Source organism: Pteropus medius, unplaced genomic scaffold (assembly GCF_902729225.1).
Source record: "Pteropus medius unplaced genomic scaffold, Ma_sr-lr_union100, whole genome shotgun sequence".
NCBI lineage: Eukaryota > Metazoa > Chordata > Mammalia > Chiroptera > Pteropodidae > Pteropus > Pteropus medius.
In genome coordinates, this window is record NW_024354504.1 from 52,322 (window position 1) to 68,108 (window position 15,787).

A 15,787-nucleotide genomic window follows, 5' to 3' on the forward strand; every position below is an offset into this window, starting at 1 on the left:
CCCCCAGCTCCCGGTCCCTCTACCCTGCCCCCCCCCCCCCTCCCAGGCCCCCCCCCCCCCCCTCACCCCATCTCTCCCCTGGCACCCTCGCCCCACCTCCCAGGCCCTCACCCGCCACCTCACCGGCTCAGGGCCGGGAGAGCGGGAGGGGACCGAGTTCGTTCAGCCCCGCAGCCGGCCACCTCCTCCCTGGCCAGGGACGGCCGTGGGTCACCCCTGGACGCCGGCATTTCCGGAGTGGGGGAGGCAAAGACAACGGGCTCCCTGGCAGGTGTCTCTGGTCCTCTGAAGTGTTAAACTGACTTCAGCGTATTTGGAAACTTCTGATTTTCATTTCCTAAGTCTCTATCTGAGCAGAGTTTTATTTTCAGAAAGCAAACGCATCACAGGAGAGGCTCCGTGGATGTGTCGGGTAGAAAGAGCCCAGAACCCGCAGGGACCTGGAAGGTCCCAGACTCGGTTCCCCGCGGGCCATGGCCCTAACGAGACCAGGCGCTCGGTGCCGGGGCTCAGAGAGCAGCTGGCCCAGCGACGCTCTGTGGGTTTGGGAAAAGCCTGAGCAAATGCCCAGAAAGACTGCTGTTCTTACCGTAACCAAGGCTACGGGAAACCACGGGGTTCACAAGCCAGTGGATCAGCTTGGGAATGCTGAGTGCAAGAGAAACCGCTTCCAAAATTCCATTCTCCAGAGCTGGACGGAGGACTACAAACATCTGCCAGAGCGAGATGTCCGTGTTATTTATCTCTCGTGTTAAGTGAGGCCAACTCAAAGCCGAGCTGACCTTTCAAGGTTGTGGTTGACTGCTCCTCCTGCAAGCTCGACACCTGGCCCATCCTGGCGGGGAAGAGGGGGCCCGAGGTCTAGGTCTGGTTTTGTTTCCGGAAAAGCATTCTGAATGCCAGTGGGCACCAAGGGGCTGGTGGTGAGCCAGCAGGTACAGCGACTAAATGAACTCAACCAAAGTTTGGCACACCCGTGCCAGCCCCAAACCAGCCCCAAACCAGCCCCAAACCAGCCACTGAAGATCACAGAACAGCAGCAGGGCTGTCCCCAATGGGCTTTAGGAACTTAGTCCCTGTGAGGCCAAATCCACAGCCAGAGAGAGAAGTACAAGACACCAGGTCTCCTGGCAAGCAGACTAATGGGAAGAGCTGACTGTGGTCCTTTAGGTGAAGGCAAGGGGTTCACATATATGGTCGAATCAAGACCAACACAGCCTACTGTGTGTGTGGGGGGGTGTTGGGCAGGGAATGCCTGGAGCCTGAAGGGCAGCCTAAGATGAGGGAAAGAGCAGGAGAGTGTGGTGGGTGTGGCACCCAGGAAGGAGATGTGATCAACTGTGACCACCACTACAGGGAGACCGGGGACACGTAGCCGCTAGAGGCTCTGCCCTGGTGTGGGTTTAGTGCATGACAGGTACAGACGAGGGCGTCCGCAGAGTTAGTAGGAATGGGTGGTGAACAGTGGAAGATGCGAAAGCAGGAAATCTGGTGGGACAATGGGACAATAAGCTGGGACAATGGCCAACAGGAAGATGCTGCTTTGGTTAGCGAGAGGTGATCATATTACAAACGCAAAACCAACCTGGCGTGAACATGCGCGTGAAGAGAAGGTGACTAGTGGCCGAAGTACTTGTGGAGGGAAAGGCAACATGAGCCAGGCCTGAAACTGGACTCTTCAGTCCAAAGACAAAGCAGCGAAATCGAGCATGAGCTCAGTTTATCTCTCAACACAGAAAAACAGACCACGTGATGCCGCGTTTCCCACCAGCACGCAGGGCCCCCCATAGGGCGCTGTTAGCGGACTCCACAGGAGGAAAATCAAGGAAGATACCTAAAAAAGAAGATGCTCAGTTCTCTCTAAGGTGAGGAACATCCGATAATACTCTAGATAAATACCTGTAACCAAAGTGAGAGTGAAGTATGTTTCGCAGCGTAAGAGCGAATCGGGTTGTTTTCTAAACGTAGTAATTAAGTCAATGAAGCAAAATAAATAAACCCTCAAAACTTAGTTAAAATCCAGCTGTCGGAACGTCCTTAGTTTATGTGGTGGCAGAGCCGCAGGCGAAATCTCCGGTGTCGCATGTCACCACCGTAATCTGGTCCCAGTAGCTCAGGCCGGAGATCTCAGGAAATTCTTTTACAGGCAAAATGTCCAATTTCCAGGAAGTACCCTCGTCTTTTTCATTCCTTCTCTCTCTACTGTTTAAGAAGAATGAGCCTCGCGTATGAAATGTCCACGCAGCATTAACTGTTTTTCCCTTTTAATCGAAGCGGGTCTCGGCGATGACACGGAAAGTTCTAGTGCTAGAGAAGATGCTGGAGGGCAGCCGTCAGCGCGACGCGGCCCACACATCTTCCTCCCCTGTGGGGCGCACGGGCCTCGTCGAGTGCTCCCCAGGACGAGCTCCCTCCGCTGACCACCCAGCCGGACCGCGGCTTTAAAACCAAACATCCTCAGCCAAGTGTGTGAAGTTACATCAAAATAAAGCAGCCTTCCATTGTAACAGACGGACGTCAGCTAGAAATGACCACATAGTCAAGGCCATCGATGCCGGCAGCCGACCAGACTAGGGGAAGCTGAGACGCGTGCTTCTTTAAATATTTCACAGGATTATAACGAAAAGAGGACACTTACTTGGGAGAGATTGTTTACTATCCACCCAGTAGGAGAGACTAGAAGTTATTTGCATATCTCTCTATTATTTTTGAAGTTTATTTTTCTCATTCCAAATGTTACAAAACAGTTATTGCCAAGACACCCGTCTGTGTGCACAGGGCGCCTGGTCCCCGCGCTGCCTGCTTCAGCCTGAGCCCTTCAAGTGGGTGCCTGGGGGCCGCGCTCGTGCCGCCCTCCCGGTCCCCCTCCTCTGCGCCCCTCACTCTCCCTGTGACTCTGTCCAGAGTCCCACTCACAGGAAACGTCACAGCTCGTCGCCTGCCTGGTACTGCCAGGTGGGTCGTTTCAAAGCAGCATGCGACTTCGTTTTTCAACCACATTCTGTAGGTTCCTCAAGATCGGAACCTTTGCTTTTGCAGATCTGAATCCCTAACGACTAGCAGAGGATCTGCATTCAGTACGCAACCCGTAGCAGTTTGTCAGGTGACTTGTAATGGTATTTTCCTGGTCAATTATGACATCTCTGCTTTCAGCTACTTCTTTAAAACGAACTCATTAAAATTTATCACTCAGATGTTTACTATAACAACACGTTTTTGTTTGTTTCGATCCATAAGAAGAAGTTAAATTACATTGTCGTATATTTGTTTACAAAACTGGACGTCTGTTTTCACGTACAGATAATGGCAAATCCCTGAATCTAATTATAAAGTTTAACTTTAAAAATTATTAAATTCCAATCTTTGATGCATGGGTTCTTTGCCTTCTTTTATTCAAACTGAGGATTTTGAAAAATGACAGTGTTACTTAATTGCTTTTTTCTAGTTATAATGCAAAGCTATGTTACCGTAATATTAATGAATGAATCTAGAATTTAAGGTAAATAGCATAAAAATTGGTATAATTTTTCCAGCTGAGTTCGTGAAAATGTAAATTATTTTCTCCATCAAAAACCACTTTCATTTCTAATAGAATCGCTGCACAAAGTGTTTCCTGCAGTTCTTACTAAGGCCTCCCAGAAGGCCTGGTCCCGGTGGGTTTGGCCATGATTTCTGTCGGCCTGGCACAGCCCCCGTTACGCCTGTGGTTCTGGCATAATTGTTAATTCTGCTCCTTTTCCTGAAGATAGGCAAACATCTTAGTCTGAATGACAACCTATATGGTCTCTCTAGTCATAATGTCAGCTCTAACCAACTGTGTGAACTTACACAGGTCAACGAACTACTGGGCTCAATTTTCCATTTTTCGGATGAGGAGGCCGCTGTGGGTGACAGCCGGGTTCTGTCCTGCTCCACCGTCATGACTTGTGAAGGAAGCATGAGTAGGTCTGAACGACGATGTTTCTTATAATTTTCTAGTTCACGGGAAAACAAACTTTCTCACTGAAGAAATTCCCAGAAAGACTTCATTAAAACAGCCCCTTAAAAGAAAACAAAACTGCAAACGCTGCTCCCTGTTCCCCCCGCACCCCCACACCTCCACACCCCCACACCCCCACACCTCCTCCACACTTCCAACACCCCACACCCCCATTCTACACCCCACACCTCCAACACCCCCACACCCCCGCACACCACACTCCAACACCCACCTCCCCACACCTCCCCAATTCCACACTTAACACTCCCTATTAATTCCTCTGTGACTTTCTATTATTTCATACTTGATTTCGCCTATATTAATTCTATACACACATCTTGATTTCAGATTCCCTTTTGGCCATATAATTCCTTCTATTAATTCTACACTTCTATTATTACAATTCTCTCATACTTACACTCTGCATTCTCAGACGCTTACCTTCAATAACACTTTGACATACATTCTAATTTCATTAATTTCTTCTATTATCTCGGTGACTCTTCAGACTACCTTATATTTAACACTTTCATTACACTTTCAAATTTCTGTGACTAGACTGAGACTTTGATTTCTTTTAATTTTGGTTTTTGATAGATTGACTTTGTGATTTAGAATTTCTTTTTAATTTTATTAATGATTTCTATTCTCAGATTTCTACATTTTCTTTTCATTTACATTTCTGTGATTTCTTAGACATTTTCTTCTAATGACACTTTGTACTTTGAGCATTTCTAACATTTCTTGAGCATTCTTTAATTTTCAGATTTATTACTTCATGACATTTCTTTAGACTTTCAGATTTGAATTTGAAGACATTTTCAGATTTCGACACTTTCATGACACTTTTATTTCTTTTAGATTTCCTTTGACATTTGATTTTAATTTTAGGATTTTATATTTTCAGATTTCCTCAAGGACTTCTTGCACCCTGCACCCCCTGCATCTCATACCCACACTCCTCAAATTCCCCTGCACCCCATACCCCTACACTCTGCGACCCATTCGCACACTTCTGTACCCTGCACCTCTTGGCCGACAGTGCTAAGCGCCAGTGCCTCGTTCGCCTTGAAGTCTGGTCAGGGGTGACAAAGCTGTCAGCATCCACTTTGCCCTTCTGTGGCTGAAATCTGGAGAAGCAGGAAAAACAACGTGAACCAAGAGCAAGACCAGGAGTGACCGTGGGTCCCCAGCAGCTGTGAGCAGGGCCTGTGCCGCTGCGTGAACACGTCTCCTGGGAGAGGGGCTTCTGGCCCGAGTGCCCGGGACGCCAGAGACCTCAAGGGGAACGCGAAGGGTGCAGACACTGTTTTCGTGATTTTGGAAATCCAGCTGGAAACTGTGCATCTACTCTTAGCTCCGTCAGTTCACCCAGAGAGTCAGACCCCGAGCCGCCAGCCAGCATCGAGTGAGCCCTGGCGATGACAGCTCGGCAGGGCGCAGATCAGGCAGGACGCACAGCGGGCATCTCTGACCTCGCCCTGCTCATCCGTGTCAGGACATCTGTAACCACGGGAGTCCTCACCTGCAGTCCACGTGCTACACAGAACAGCCTCGAGTAGTCCCTTCAGCGTGGGGACTCACGCAAGGCCAGGGCCCCCCGTGGGTGGGGCCTTCCACACTCGGGACTCCTTCTGTGTGTCCCCTGCCCATCCCCGTGCAAGCTCTGTGCCACGCTTGCCCCTCGTCTCAGGTTTCACTGCTAATCACAGAGACTTCTATTTTGCTAAAGCATTTTCTCAAGGTGTGGTCGCTGTGTGCAAATTCTTTTTCCGTTGGTTTCTACCTGATTTGCTCTGAAATTTGCAGGATGCCCCCTTTGCTAATTGCGGAGGTCAGTGTGTCTTGTATGATAAATCTGATTGAGCAGGAGGCCCTGAAGGCCGGGCTGGGCTGAGGTTGGAAATGCTGACAGCATTTACCAGACGTTTCTGGTTAGGAGACAAGATAATTAGGCCCTAAATAAATAAGCCCACTCTAATTGTCTTGGGCCCGGAATTAGCGTCACATTTAGAAAGAGTCTTTTATTTAAGCCCTGACCCTGGCGAGGGGGTGTTTCCTGGTGGGCCGCGGAGATGCTCACGGGAACGCCCCGTCCTGTCCCGAGAAGTCTGAAATCGCCTCTCACCTGGTCCGTGCTGTAACCGACATTGCACGACAGCGTTTTGGAGGATGCGAGCGCTTCCACACTAAAGTCCGTTTCAGTTGCATAACTGCATAACTTCTCGCACTCGGCGGAGATGAAACGAGTGCTTTCCCACGTGTCACAGAAACCCCTTAACGTCCGCAAAGCCCCGACCCGCAGGCGTCGTCCAGAAAGAGCAATTCAGTACAAGTGCGTTTTCAGCGTTGAAACATGGAAAAGAGATAATATATTTGTTACTTTCTTATTATATGTCAGGAGTTGTATTTTCTATGCATCATCTGCTCACTGACCATGGAGTGAGGCATCATCCTGACCCCTACTAGTCATTGAAAGGTTGACATTCTTTTTTCTAGTCCACTAAAACATCTGTTTTAATTTAAGCCTATTTCCTCTTGCTGATGTTCATGAACTTATGGAAAACTGATCAATATCTCCTTACAAAAACCATTTCAATAATGGTGAGAAAGCAACTCTCGTGGTAACTTCCTTTAAAGTTTTCTCTTACTAGTCAGTCTTCACGTGAATCACTGGTCACCTGTTTGAACTCTCCCTAGTTTTCCATTTTCTTTCTTACAGTCACTTTAAGCAGCTCTGAACTTCATCAGAAAACAAGAAGCAGAGAGAACAGAGACTTCCTGGTATCAGACAGCTGGGCGGGGTCCCCAGTACCAGAGGGCCGGGCAGGGGTCCCAGGAGCAGAGTCCCCAGTACCAGGCAGGGTCCCTGGAGCAGAGGCGCCGGCCGTCTGGAGGGAGCCCTCAGCGTCTGAGGGAGGGCAGAGGGGAACACTGACCCAGTTGGCAGCAGAACACGGCCCATAGGGACAAGGTTCAGCCTCTCCAAGCCCAGAAGCCCTGGCGTCGCCACGGCAACCTGGGGGCTGAAGCCAGCACAGGAGAGTCCTCAGGAGCATTATGGGAAGCTAGTCAGAATGACAAAGTGACACGATTGTTCTCACTAACAAGAACCCAATGTGTTTGATCCTGAGTTTAATACTTCAAACACTGACATTTCAACCCGAATGGAAGAAAACGTTGGTGTCGAATTGCAGTCACGTGCTTAAAACTCCCTGTAAGGTTTGCAGGTGTCGTGCGGACATCAGTCCTCAGTAAATGCGATGTCACGTAAGCTGCTGGCGGCTCACACTTCACCTGTGCTTGCTCTGGGAGGACAGACGAGGGTTATGGAACTGAACGCCCTGTATCAAGACACGTGACCATTCTGTCCAGGGCTGTGCCAGGAAATGAAGGGGCTGCTGAGGACAAGGCAGCGGTGGGTGTACGTGCCCTGGGGCCAAGGGGCAGGCAGCTGGCTGTGACACACTGAAAGTGTGATCGTGTCACACTTACGTGACGTCACATGACCCTCTGAATCGAAGGGACTAGGAAGTCCCCCAAACCGATTACTGAGAACTGGATGTTGGTTAAACAGGAAGGCAAACGGTAAACTGCCTGTACAAAGATACGCTTCAGAGGCGATTGCAAAGTCTGATGATTCACCCTGTGCCTTAGGAGGAAGTTCACGGACTTGTCTTGGGGACGCGTGTTGGACCCGCCCTCTGCCCGCGGGCCAGGCTGCCTGCCAGGGGTGCGAGGCAGCAGAGCTTCAGCACCAGAGCGGCCGCTGCCCGGGCCGTGGGGGCGTCCTGCCTTCTCTCGAGCCCACGCCCGGCCCACGGCAGACGTCACGCGTCTGCTGCTCCCTCCAAGTCGGCCTCCTGAGTTTAGTCACAACTAGTGGAGGGAACCGGTTCTTGCCACCCTGTAACTGGGACTAGCATGTCACTCACAGCCACTTAGGGTCTCACGTGTGGAAAGAGACCATTCTGCTGGATGAGCCCAGAAATCCCAAGGGCTCCTCAGTCTCTGTCACAGGCAGAGAGGGTGTGGCTGCTGAGCGGTGGGTCCCGTCTGTCCCGGGGAGTGAAGCCGTGGGGTGGACAGCACCGGGCGGCTCGGCCTCGCGGCCTTGCTCAGTCGCCTTGACGCCCCGCAGAGCCGTGTCCGCCGGGCAGTCGCATGGGGCCAGACTGATTATCACGACCTCTCCAGGATGGATGTCTTCATGTCCTTAACAACTCTTTATAGGTGGCTTTTAAAAGGCCTCCTACGCCTTGGTGTGTGGTCACACTGCGGTCTCGAACATTTCTCCGCCCGGATTCTGCAGAGTGTATCTGGTTTGTGAAACGAGAAGAGGGATTCTGTGTGACAGACAATTTCAGCGAGTGAACAGGGCAGGAAGTTTGCTTCAAAGCCATATAGAACACATGGTCTTTATTTGACCATATTGGCAGCTAATCCATAATCGAGAGACTTGTGCTTTTCTTCTGTCCTTGGTGTGACCTCTGTCAGTCATGGGTGTGACAGCCCCATCCGTAACATGGGGGCGGTAACAGGGTGTCTGAGGGCAAACGGGGTGAAGCAAAGAACATGCTATAAGTTCTTCAAGAATTTCTTCATATTTTAGTGTTTTTCTGACACACATTACACATTTTTATCTACGCCGTGGTCTTGTGTAACAGGCACTATGCTGACTAGCATGAAATTGAGCAATTTGCCCGGTTTCCCGGGTGGTACAGCCAAGAACCAAACCTCTCCCTTTTTCATTCTACGCATTTACATTCTTGCCACTCTTCTGCTGAATTTTAATAGTACGACTGCTCAAGGCTTTTCTCCTACAGAAAATTATGCTGAATTTTTATTAGGAATCATATTTGCATGAAGGCAAAACACTGCCAAACAAAGGTGAAAAACACAAAGCGTGTCTCTCGTTAGCTTTGAGGCGGTGCCTTCAGTTCGGGGATTTCTGCAGCCCTGGCAGTGCCGCCACGGCTGAGCACGTCTCCCGGGCGCCTGGCGCCTGCCTCCTGCCTCCGAGCCGCCATCGGTAACCAGCAAGCGCCGCTGGCTTCTCCAGCATGGCCGGCAGGCGGCGCCACCTGTTCCGTGGATAATTAAGATACAAGTCTGCACAGACCCCAACCACTGCGGCAGAAAACGTGCGCTGTCTGCACTCTCCCTACGTGCTCCTCCAGCAGCTACAGGGCAGTCAGCGCACTGTTCCTTCTTCCCATTTTATGCGAAGCTGGATAGTATTGTGGAGAGTATATGAGTAGGAAGAACGAGACAAAAGGACAGATAAAAATAGATCTATGACAACCCTAACTCAGGAATTCAGACGTAGGATTATTGTCCAGGGTGAAGGTACTTGAATTTCTCGACTTGAAAATTAATGATTCTAGAAAGAGCACTGGGTCTTCAGCCCAAAGTGCTAAGATTGAGCCCTATCCCGGCATTTACTAGATGGGTCTTCAGGCTAATTATTTAACCCCCAAAGTGCGCGCTTCTCGTCTATAAACGGTGACTCCAACCTTTGCTCTGCCAGCTCCCAGAGCGGCAGTGAAGGTCAACGAGCATGAACTTGTAACGAAGGACTGGGACCCTTTGAGCTTCCTCTTACCAACATTAGTAATGAACTTCAGCTGGAAAATCTAAGAATTAAATTTAAAAATTGCCAAAATTATCTTACTCCAAAATTGAGAAGATGTAAGGTTTTTTTGCCTTTCCCAGCCTCTCATTTGCTCACGTGAAACCCTGAGCACCTCCAGCTGTGGGGAAGCCAGCACGCTCCGGGCCCTTCACATGCGTTTTCACTGTCTGCTTTTTAATTTCTCACACACACGTGCACACACACATGCACGCACACACATGCACACATACACACACACGTGCACACGCACGCACGCACACACACCGCTTCTCAGTCTAAGAACACGTGTTGTTAAATATTTATATATTACGTATCAGATGCTGTTTGGACACCTGATACGTACTGGACACTACGCACGAGTTTCCGACATCCAGATTCACATATGAGGCAACTGAGATTCCACAGCATGAGATAAACAGCGAGTTAGTTCCAGAGGCAGGATTCACACTGAGGCCTTTCTTATTCCCACAGCTGTGCTGACAGACTCTCAGGCTGCTGTTTCAACAAGGGTCCCATCCAATAAAAGTTAGTTTTCTTTAATTTTTCTAGTAGCCTTTGTTCAGTGTAAAATCAATTGGACGGAGTCTCGGGGAAGAGTAGCCGGTTATGGGAAGTGCAGTGTAAAGGCATCTTCGCTGAGTTACCACGGGCAAACGCCTCTGTTCCGATCCACGACGCCTCAGGCCGGGTAGGGTCCTGCACGGCCACTTCGGCCAAGAAAAGCGCCATGACCTAGGCCGGTGCGGCTTTGAGGGAGAGGACGGCGTGAGGGAGGAGCCCGGGCCCTGGCCGTCCCTCTGTCCGTTACCAGATGTATGCCTTTGAAGAAATCGTTTAGCTTCTCAGAATTTGGGTCTGTCTTTAGGACTGATGATAAACCGTCGCCGCCTACCCCACAAAGGCATGGAAAAGCTGCGAAGCATAATGCTCTTCAGATACAAAGACTGACTTACCTCAGTGGTAGGAGGCACTTCAAGTGCTGATAAACTAACGTTGACCTTGAAGCGATGGCCGGAGGCAAGAAAGGTTGCTCAGGGGCAGGCAGGGAGGAAACGTCACAGGGCCCGTCAGGGCCTTCAGGGTTTAGATGCCCGAGGAAGGAGCCGGTGGTTGGTGCGGAGTGCTGTCCAGGCGCTGGGCTCAGTTCGGTCAGCTTGAGGTAGGAACCAGGTCGCAGGCAAAGGGCAAGTGGGACAGTAGTGAATAAAGCAGCAGGCCGAAGCCACCCTGAGCACGTGTCAGGTTACTGAAGCCAGAGGCCAGCAGAGCGGGACTGCGGCTGGGAAACCCCAGGCAACGAGAGCAGGTCCCCCAGCTACGGCGTGTGGGGTGAGACGTGCTGAGGTTCGGGAGGTCCAGGGAGCCCAGTGGGGAGTGTCCGGGCTGTGGCTCAGGGGTCACATGCAGCCACACCTTCTTTAACTTCAGCCACTTGCCCACAAGGTGCTGTGTGAGGAGGCAGGGCTGAGGGCCTCAGTGGGGAAGCGGTGGGCACAGCGGGAGAAGGCCACAAGGGTGCACAGCCAGGGAAGATGGGGGACCCTGAGACCCAAGGCCCCTGGTCACGAGGGAACAACGAAGCAGAAACCATGCACAGACTGCAGTCGAACCTCACAGAACCAGAAAACAGCAGTTAACGTCCTTTCTCTGATACCAGAACAATTTGAAGGTTCTTATGTCGTTTAATGCTGACATCTGTTGCTTCTGCGAAAAATATACATCGTTATATATCTTTAAAAGTATTCTTCATCTTAACCCCTTTTATTAGTGATAATAACAGTTCCTTCAGGAGACTAAATGATTTATTTTATATTTTTGTCAATTACAAAGCAAAAAGCTTAAAATCTTCAGATATTTCCCATGCATACAGGATGGCGATGACCCTATGAACATCTGTGACTCGATACCACACCTCAGAGACAAAAATACACAGTTGCATGAAAAGGAAGAATTTAAAAGTGTTTTCAAGGTCTGACTTCAAAGTACTCATTAAACATGCAAATGGGATGGGCTCCTTTCTGTGCTAAAACAGAACCCTCAGCAGCTTGCTGAGCAAGGCCACCGCGTCCACTGGGCCTAGGTTTGCACGAAACACGGGCACAGAGGCAACTCCTTAGTCACCAGTTTCGTAATCTGGTAATCAATCAACCGTAAGGTGTCCTGAGTGACAGGTGCAAGCGAGCCAGGCGGGGCGGCTGCTCCCCCTCATGCGAGAACACGTCTGGTGACAGGGCTGCCATCGGCTGCGGCTCACTGTGCTTCCTGCTCCATGCGGACAGCTCTGGAATCACGCACTTGGGAGTAAAGGACAATCTCTGAAGCATGGAGGACTGCCCTCCGGTAGAAAAATAAACGTCGTCCCCTGGGCTGCACCCCAGCTGGAGCCCGTGCGAGTCTGAAGCTGGGTCCCTCCGAGACAGCGGCCTGAGAGTCTCGGCTGACGCTGGCTCAGGGTGGGTTGTCTGCGCGCCCGGCCTCACTTAATCGACGGTGCTGCCAGGTGGCGCCTTTTCGATTCCTTCTCACTCGTGAGAGAACGAGGCTGGGGGAAGCAGCTTTGCCTCGGTCACAGAGCTGGCAAATGATTGAGTCAGACTCACAGAGGGAGCAGGGGACAGAGAGAGGCTGACTGGAGGGAAGATGCATCGGCCACAGAAATTAGGGTTGGACAAGCTTCGGCAAGGACAGCAGTCGGGGTGCAGACAGGACCCCAACGTTTACTTAGCAGACACGTCTCGGGCCTTCGCTGCATCTCGGAGGCTGCGAGGACCTCGGGCTCCTCACAGCCCATTTCGGGGAGCGCTGGGGCAGAGGTTGGCGCGGAGCAAGGACACACACGCACCGAGCGGCAGGTGTGGAAGAGAAACGCCCAGGTGAGCGGAGGGAACAGTGAGCAGAAGCACCCTGTGGACCAGGGAAGGGAGCTCCCTACAGAAAGAAGGACCAGCAGAGGCTAGACCAGCAGGGGGCCGGGCTGGGGCCTCCCCTGGCGCGGGTGAGGTGTGCAGGCCCAGAGTGGGGGGGAGTGTGTGCACTGCACGCTCGTGCTGGTGATGCCCACGCCTAAGACATGGCCCACGACAGCTTTCCAGGGAAGTCTGATGAGTGAACAAGCCACCCAGTGGGAACTGAACACGTTATCGGAACTGGTGCTCGAATTCTGAGTCATAAGCCTCTAAAGGTGAAAGACATAAGGTAAAAAAAAAAGTCAGGAAGAACAATCTAGAAGAACCCACGTGGTCAGCAGCCTGTCGGGGCGAGGCTGCAGTTTTTCCTCATCGTTCAGATCTCCCCTGACCCTACGGGATTCCAGAGGTGGGGGGGGGGAACGGCTCCCTTTTCTCCCAGCTCTGCTCCCACGTCTGCCACAGACCCTGCTGGCTCCTGCGGGCCGCGCTGGCCCTGACCACGTCGGACCTGCCGGCCGCTGTCGCCAGGGAGCTGGGAGGGGAAGGGGAGGAGAAAGCTGCCGAAGACCGGCGCGTAGTAGGGACTCTTCCGCGGTAACTATCGCTGAGCATAACCTCTGCTCTCGACGGTCTTGTTTTTGTTAGTTACCACTATTTCGGTGAATGCTCTCGAGATCGATCTTGGCACCACAGAATTCAAACCGAAGGACAGGCCCCGCCTCCACCAGGCTCGCGGGGCGCGGTTTCCGACAGTCACTGCATTTATCTATGCAGTTGGCTATTTTGGAAAACAGATATTTGCATTTCTTTTTGTTTTTACCGTATTCACTTTCTTTCAACTCAGTCATAGTGAGAGATGAAAAATTTTGGAGGCGAGTGACCAGAATCTTGACCCCAAGACTTAATTCTAATACTTTCAAAATTAAATCTACTTCTTTAATCAATTTATATGCTGCAAATATAAAACAAATGCTGTCTCGGGATGATCAGAGACGTTTTTAAACAAAGCCATCTCGTCCTGGAGACCTTCGGAAGACCAGGCGAGCCCGTGCGCTGTCTCGGGAGGTGGGGGGGTCCAGCAGCCAGCCCGTCTAACTGAGTGAAAGCTCGAACAGTGTCAGCCTGTTCCCAGGGGCCCGGAAACCACGGTCGGCCCTGGGAAGCCTGATGGCTTCCGGTTCAGGGGCTGTGTGGAGTGTTTCCTCCCCCCGCTGGTGACGGAAAAGCAATGGCAATCGGGGAAGAAGTGAGTCGTTTTGGAAATGGACGATCCCCACACCCGAACTTTAATGCTCAAAATTATGATTTTTATGTAGTTGCAGAAAACACACACAACTTAACAACATTTGTCACCTGGATGGTACATTAAATACTGACATGAGGTCTGTCGAGGAGCAGAAGCCCCCGAGCAAATGAGTGAACGTGAAGATCCCGCCGGCTCTGCTGAGCGCGTCAGGGGCAGGCACAGCCCATCGGCCTCCGGGGCTCTCGAGTGCTACGAGCTGGAAGCTTTCGAGGCAGAAAGAGGTGGGACAGGAAGACCGGGTTATTCGGGCACCGTCACCTTCTCTCAGGGCAAGTCCGGGCTCTTAGGGGGCAGGCGCCCTCACCAGTGCTGCCCGGGAGACCCCAGGCTGACCGGTGAGGGCAGCGAAGACAGGGGAGTGAGCAGCCGCTGCGATGGGACAGCACGAAAGGCGAAGCCGAGAGAAGACTGCTCTGGTTCTGACCAGCCCGGTCCTGTGCCAGCGCCTGGACACAGAACTGGACACATGCCAGACCTCCGGACGACCCTCCGATTGCGCTCCAAGCCGTGGGACGGCCACTTTGACGCCCATCGTCCAGACCCCAGGAGGTGAGCGGATATCCTGGTGCCCCACTCACGGACCCCTGACATCTGACTGACACCCCTGCCGGCCGCCGCAGGGCCGGGCGCAGGACTGGTCACCCCCGGCACGTGCCCCACTACGAGGGCACGCGCCCCACTGCGAGGGCCCGCCTCCCCTCTGTCTGCCTCTGAGCACCTCTGGGTTTCGCCAGCTGCGTCCCCAGTGCAAACCCTCAGACCCTTCAATAAGCCTTCAGCATTTATCTCTAGCAAAGCCTCCAGACTCTTTTTGAATTAGTTCAACATCCGTTTAAAATTCCGGTCCTGGGAGAGGCTGACGCTGCAGTGAGTTCAGACTTCGGGGTCCTGCTGGGCGCAGCAAAGCGCGTCCGCTTCGTCTGCTCTCTCTCGAACAGGCCAAAAATGTTTACCGCACAGTGCCAGCTGCAAAGTTGCGAGGCCCGAGGCTGTCAGATTTAATGGTATATTTCAAAGTTTTCATTAAAAATTAACAAATATATTTCTTAGATTTTGTGCCTCTCGAGTGTCAGTTGCATACGTGCTTCTAATCCACAAACACTTGAGACTCTCACCGATGTTACAGATGGCGTTGGAGGTAAATAAGATGCAGATCCCGTTATTTAGGCTGAGCAGCTAAAATTCCTAGAAAGCACATTAGCTCAAACACTCATCAGAATGAGAGAACTAAATTTGGAGAAAGACATTTCACGACCCCGGTAACCTCTTCGGTGCCAGCTGTTTGCGATGGCGCCGTTAGCCCAGAATGTTTCTTTACCTGCTGTGGGGACAGTGCCTCGTCCTTCCTTCCAGCTCACAGGCTCCGCTCTGGCCCAAGGTCAGCGGGTGTCCCACCCACCCCGAGGACACAGGAGGTGCCACCCGGGGTGATTCTGGGCGGAGAGCTGGGGAGTCTCGGAGTGGATGTCGGTCGACGGCATAAGCTCCAAGGCCGACCGCAGGCTCACGACCCCGGCATGCAAAGGATTTGGCCACGGGTCACAGTCACTGGAGCCAGAAAGAAATCTGTACGAGCCTCCTGTGGAGGGTGGGCACTCGTGGTGTGAAATGACGTGCGACACTCGAATGAGTCACAGAGGTGTGCCTTTGCGGACGCACTGACCCTCCCTGCCTGTCCACAACACCCGTGATTGCAACACCCCGTGAGCGAGGAGCTGGGCGCACAGCTACGCCCCTCACTGTGTCCTGGGCAGAAATGCACCATTTAGCGGAGTCGACTGGTGGCCCCCCTGAAGCGTGGCCGGAGCTTTCTGTGCTGTTTCGCACAACCGAGCCTGGACACTACAGGCGGGGAGCGGGGCGCGTTCTGGTGCAAGGTGGCCACGGCCAAGGGCGGGCGGTTGCGCCTCAGAGTCCTGCTCGGTGGAGAACGAGACGCCCCGGGAGAATCCGGGGCG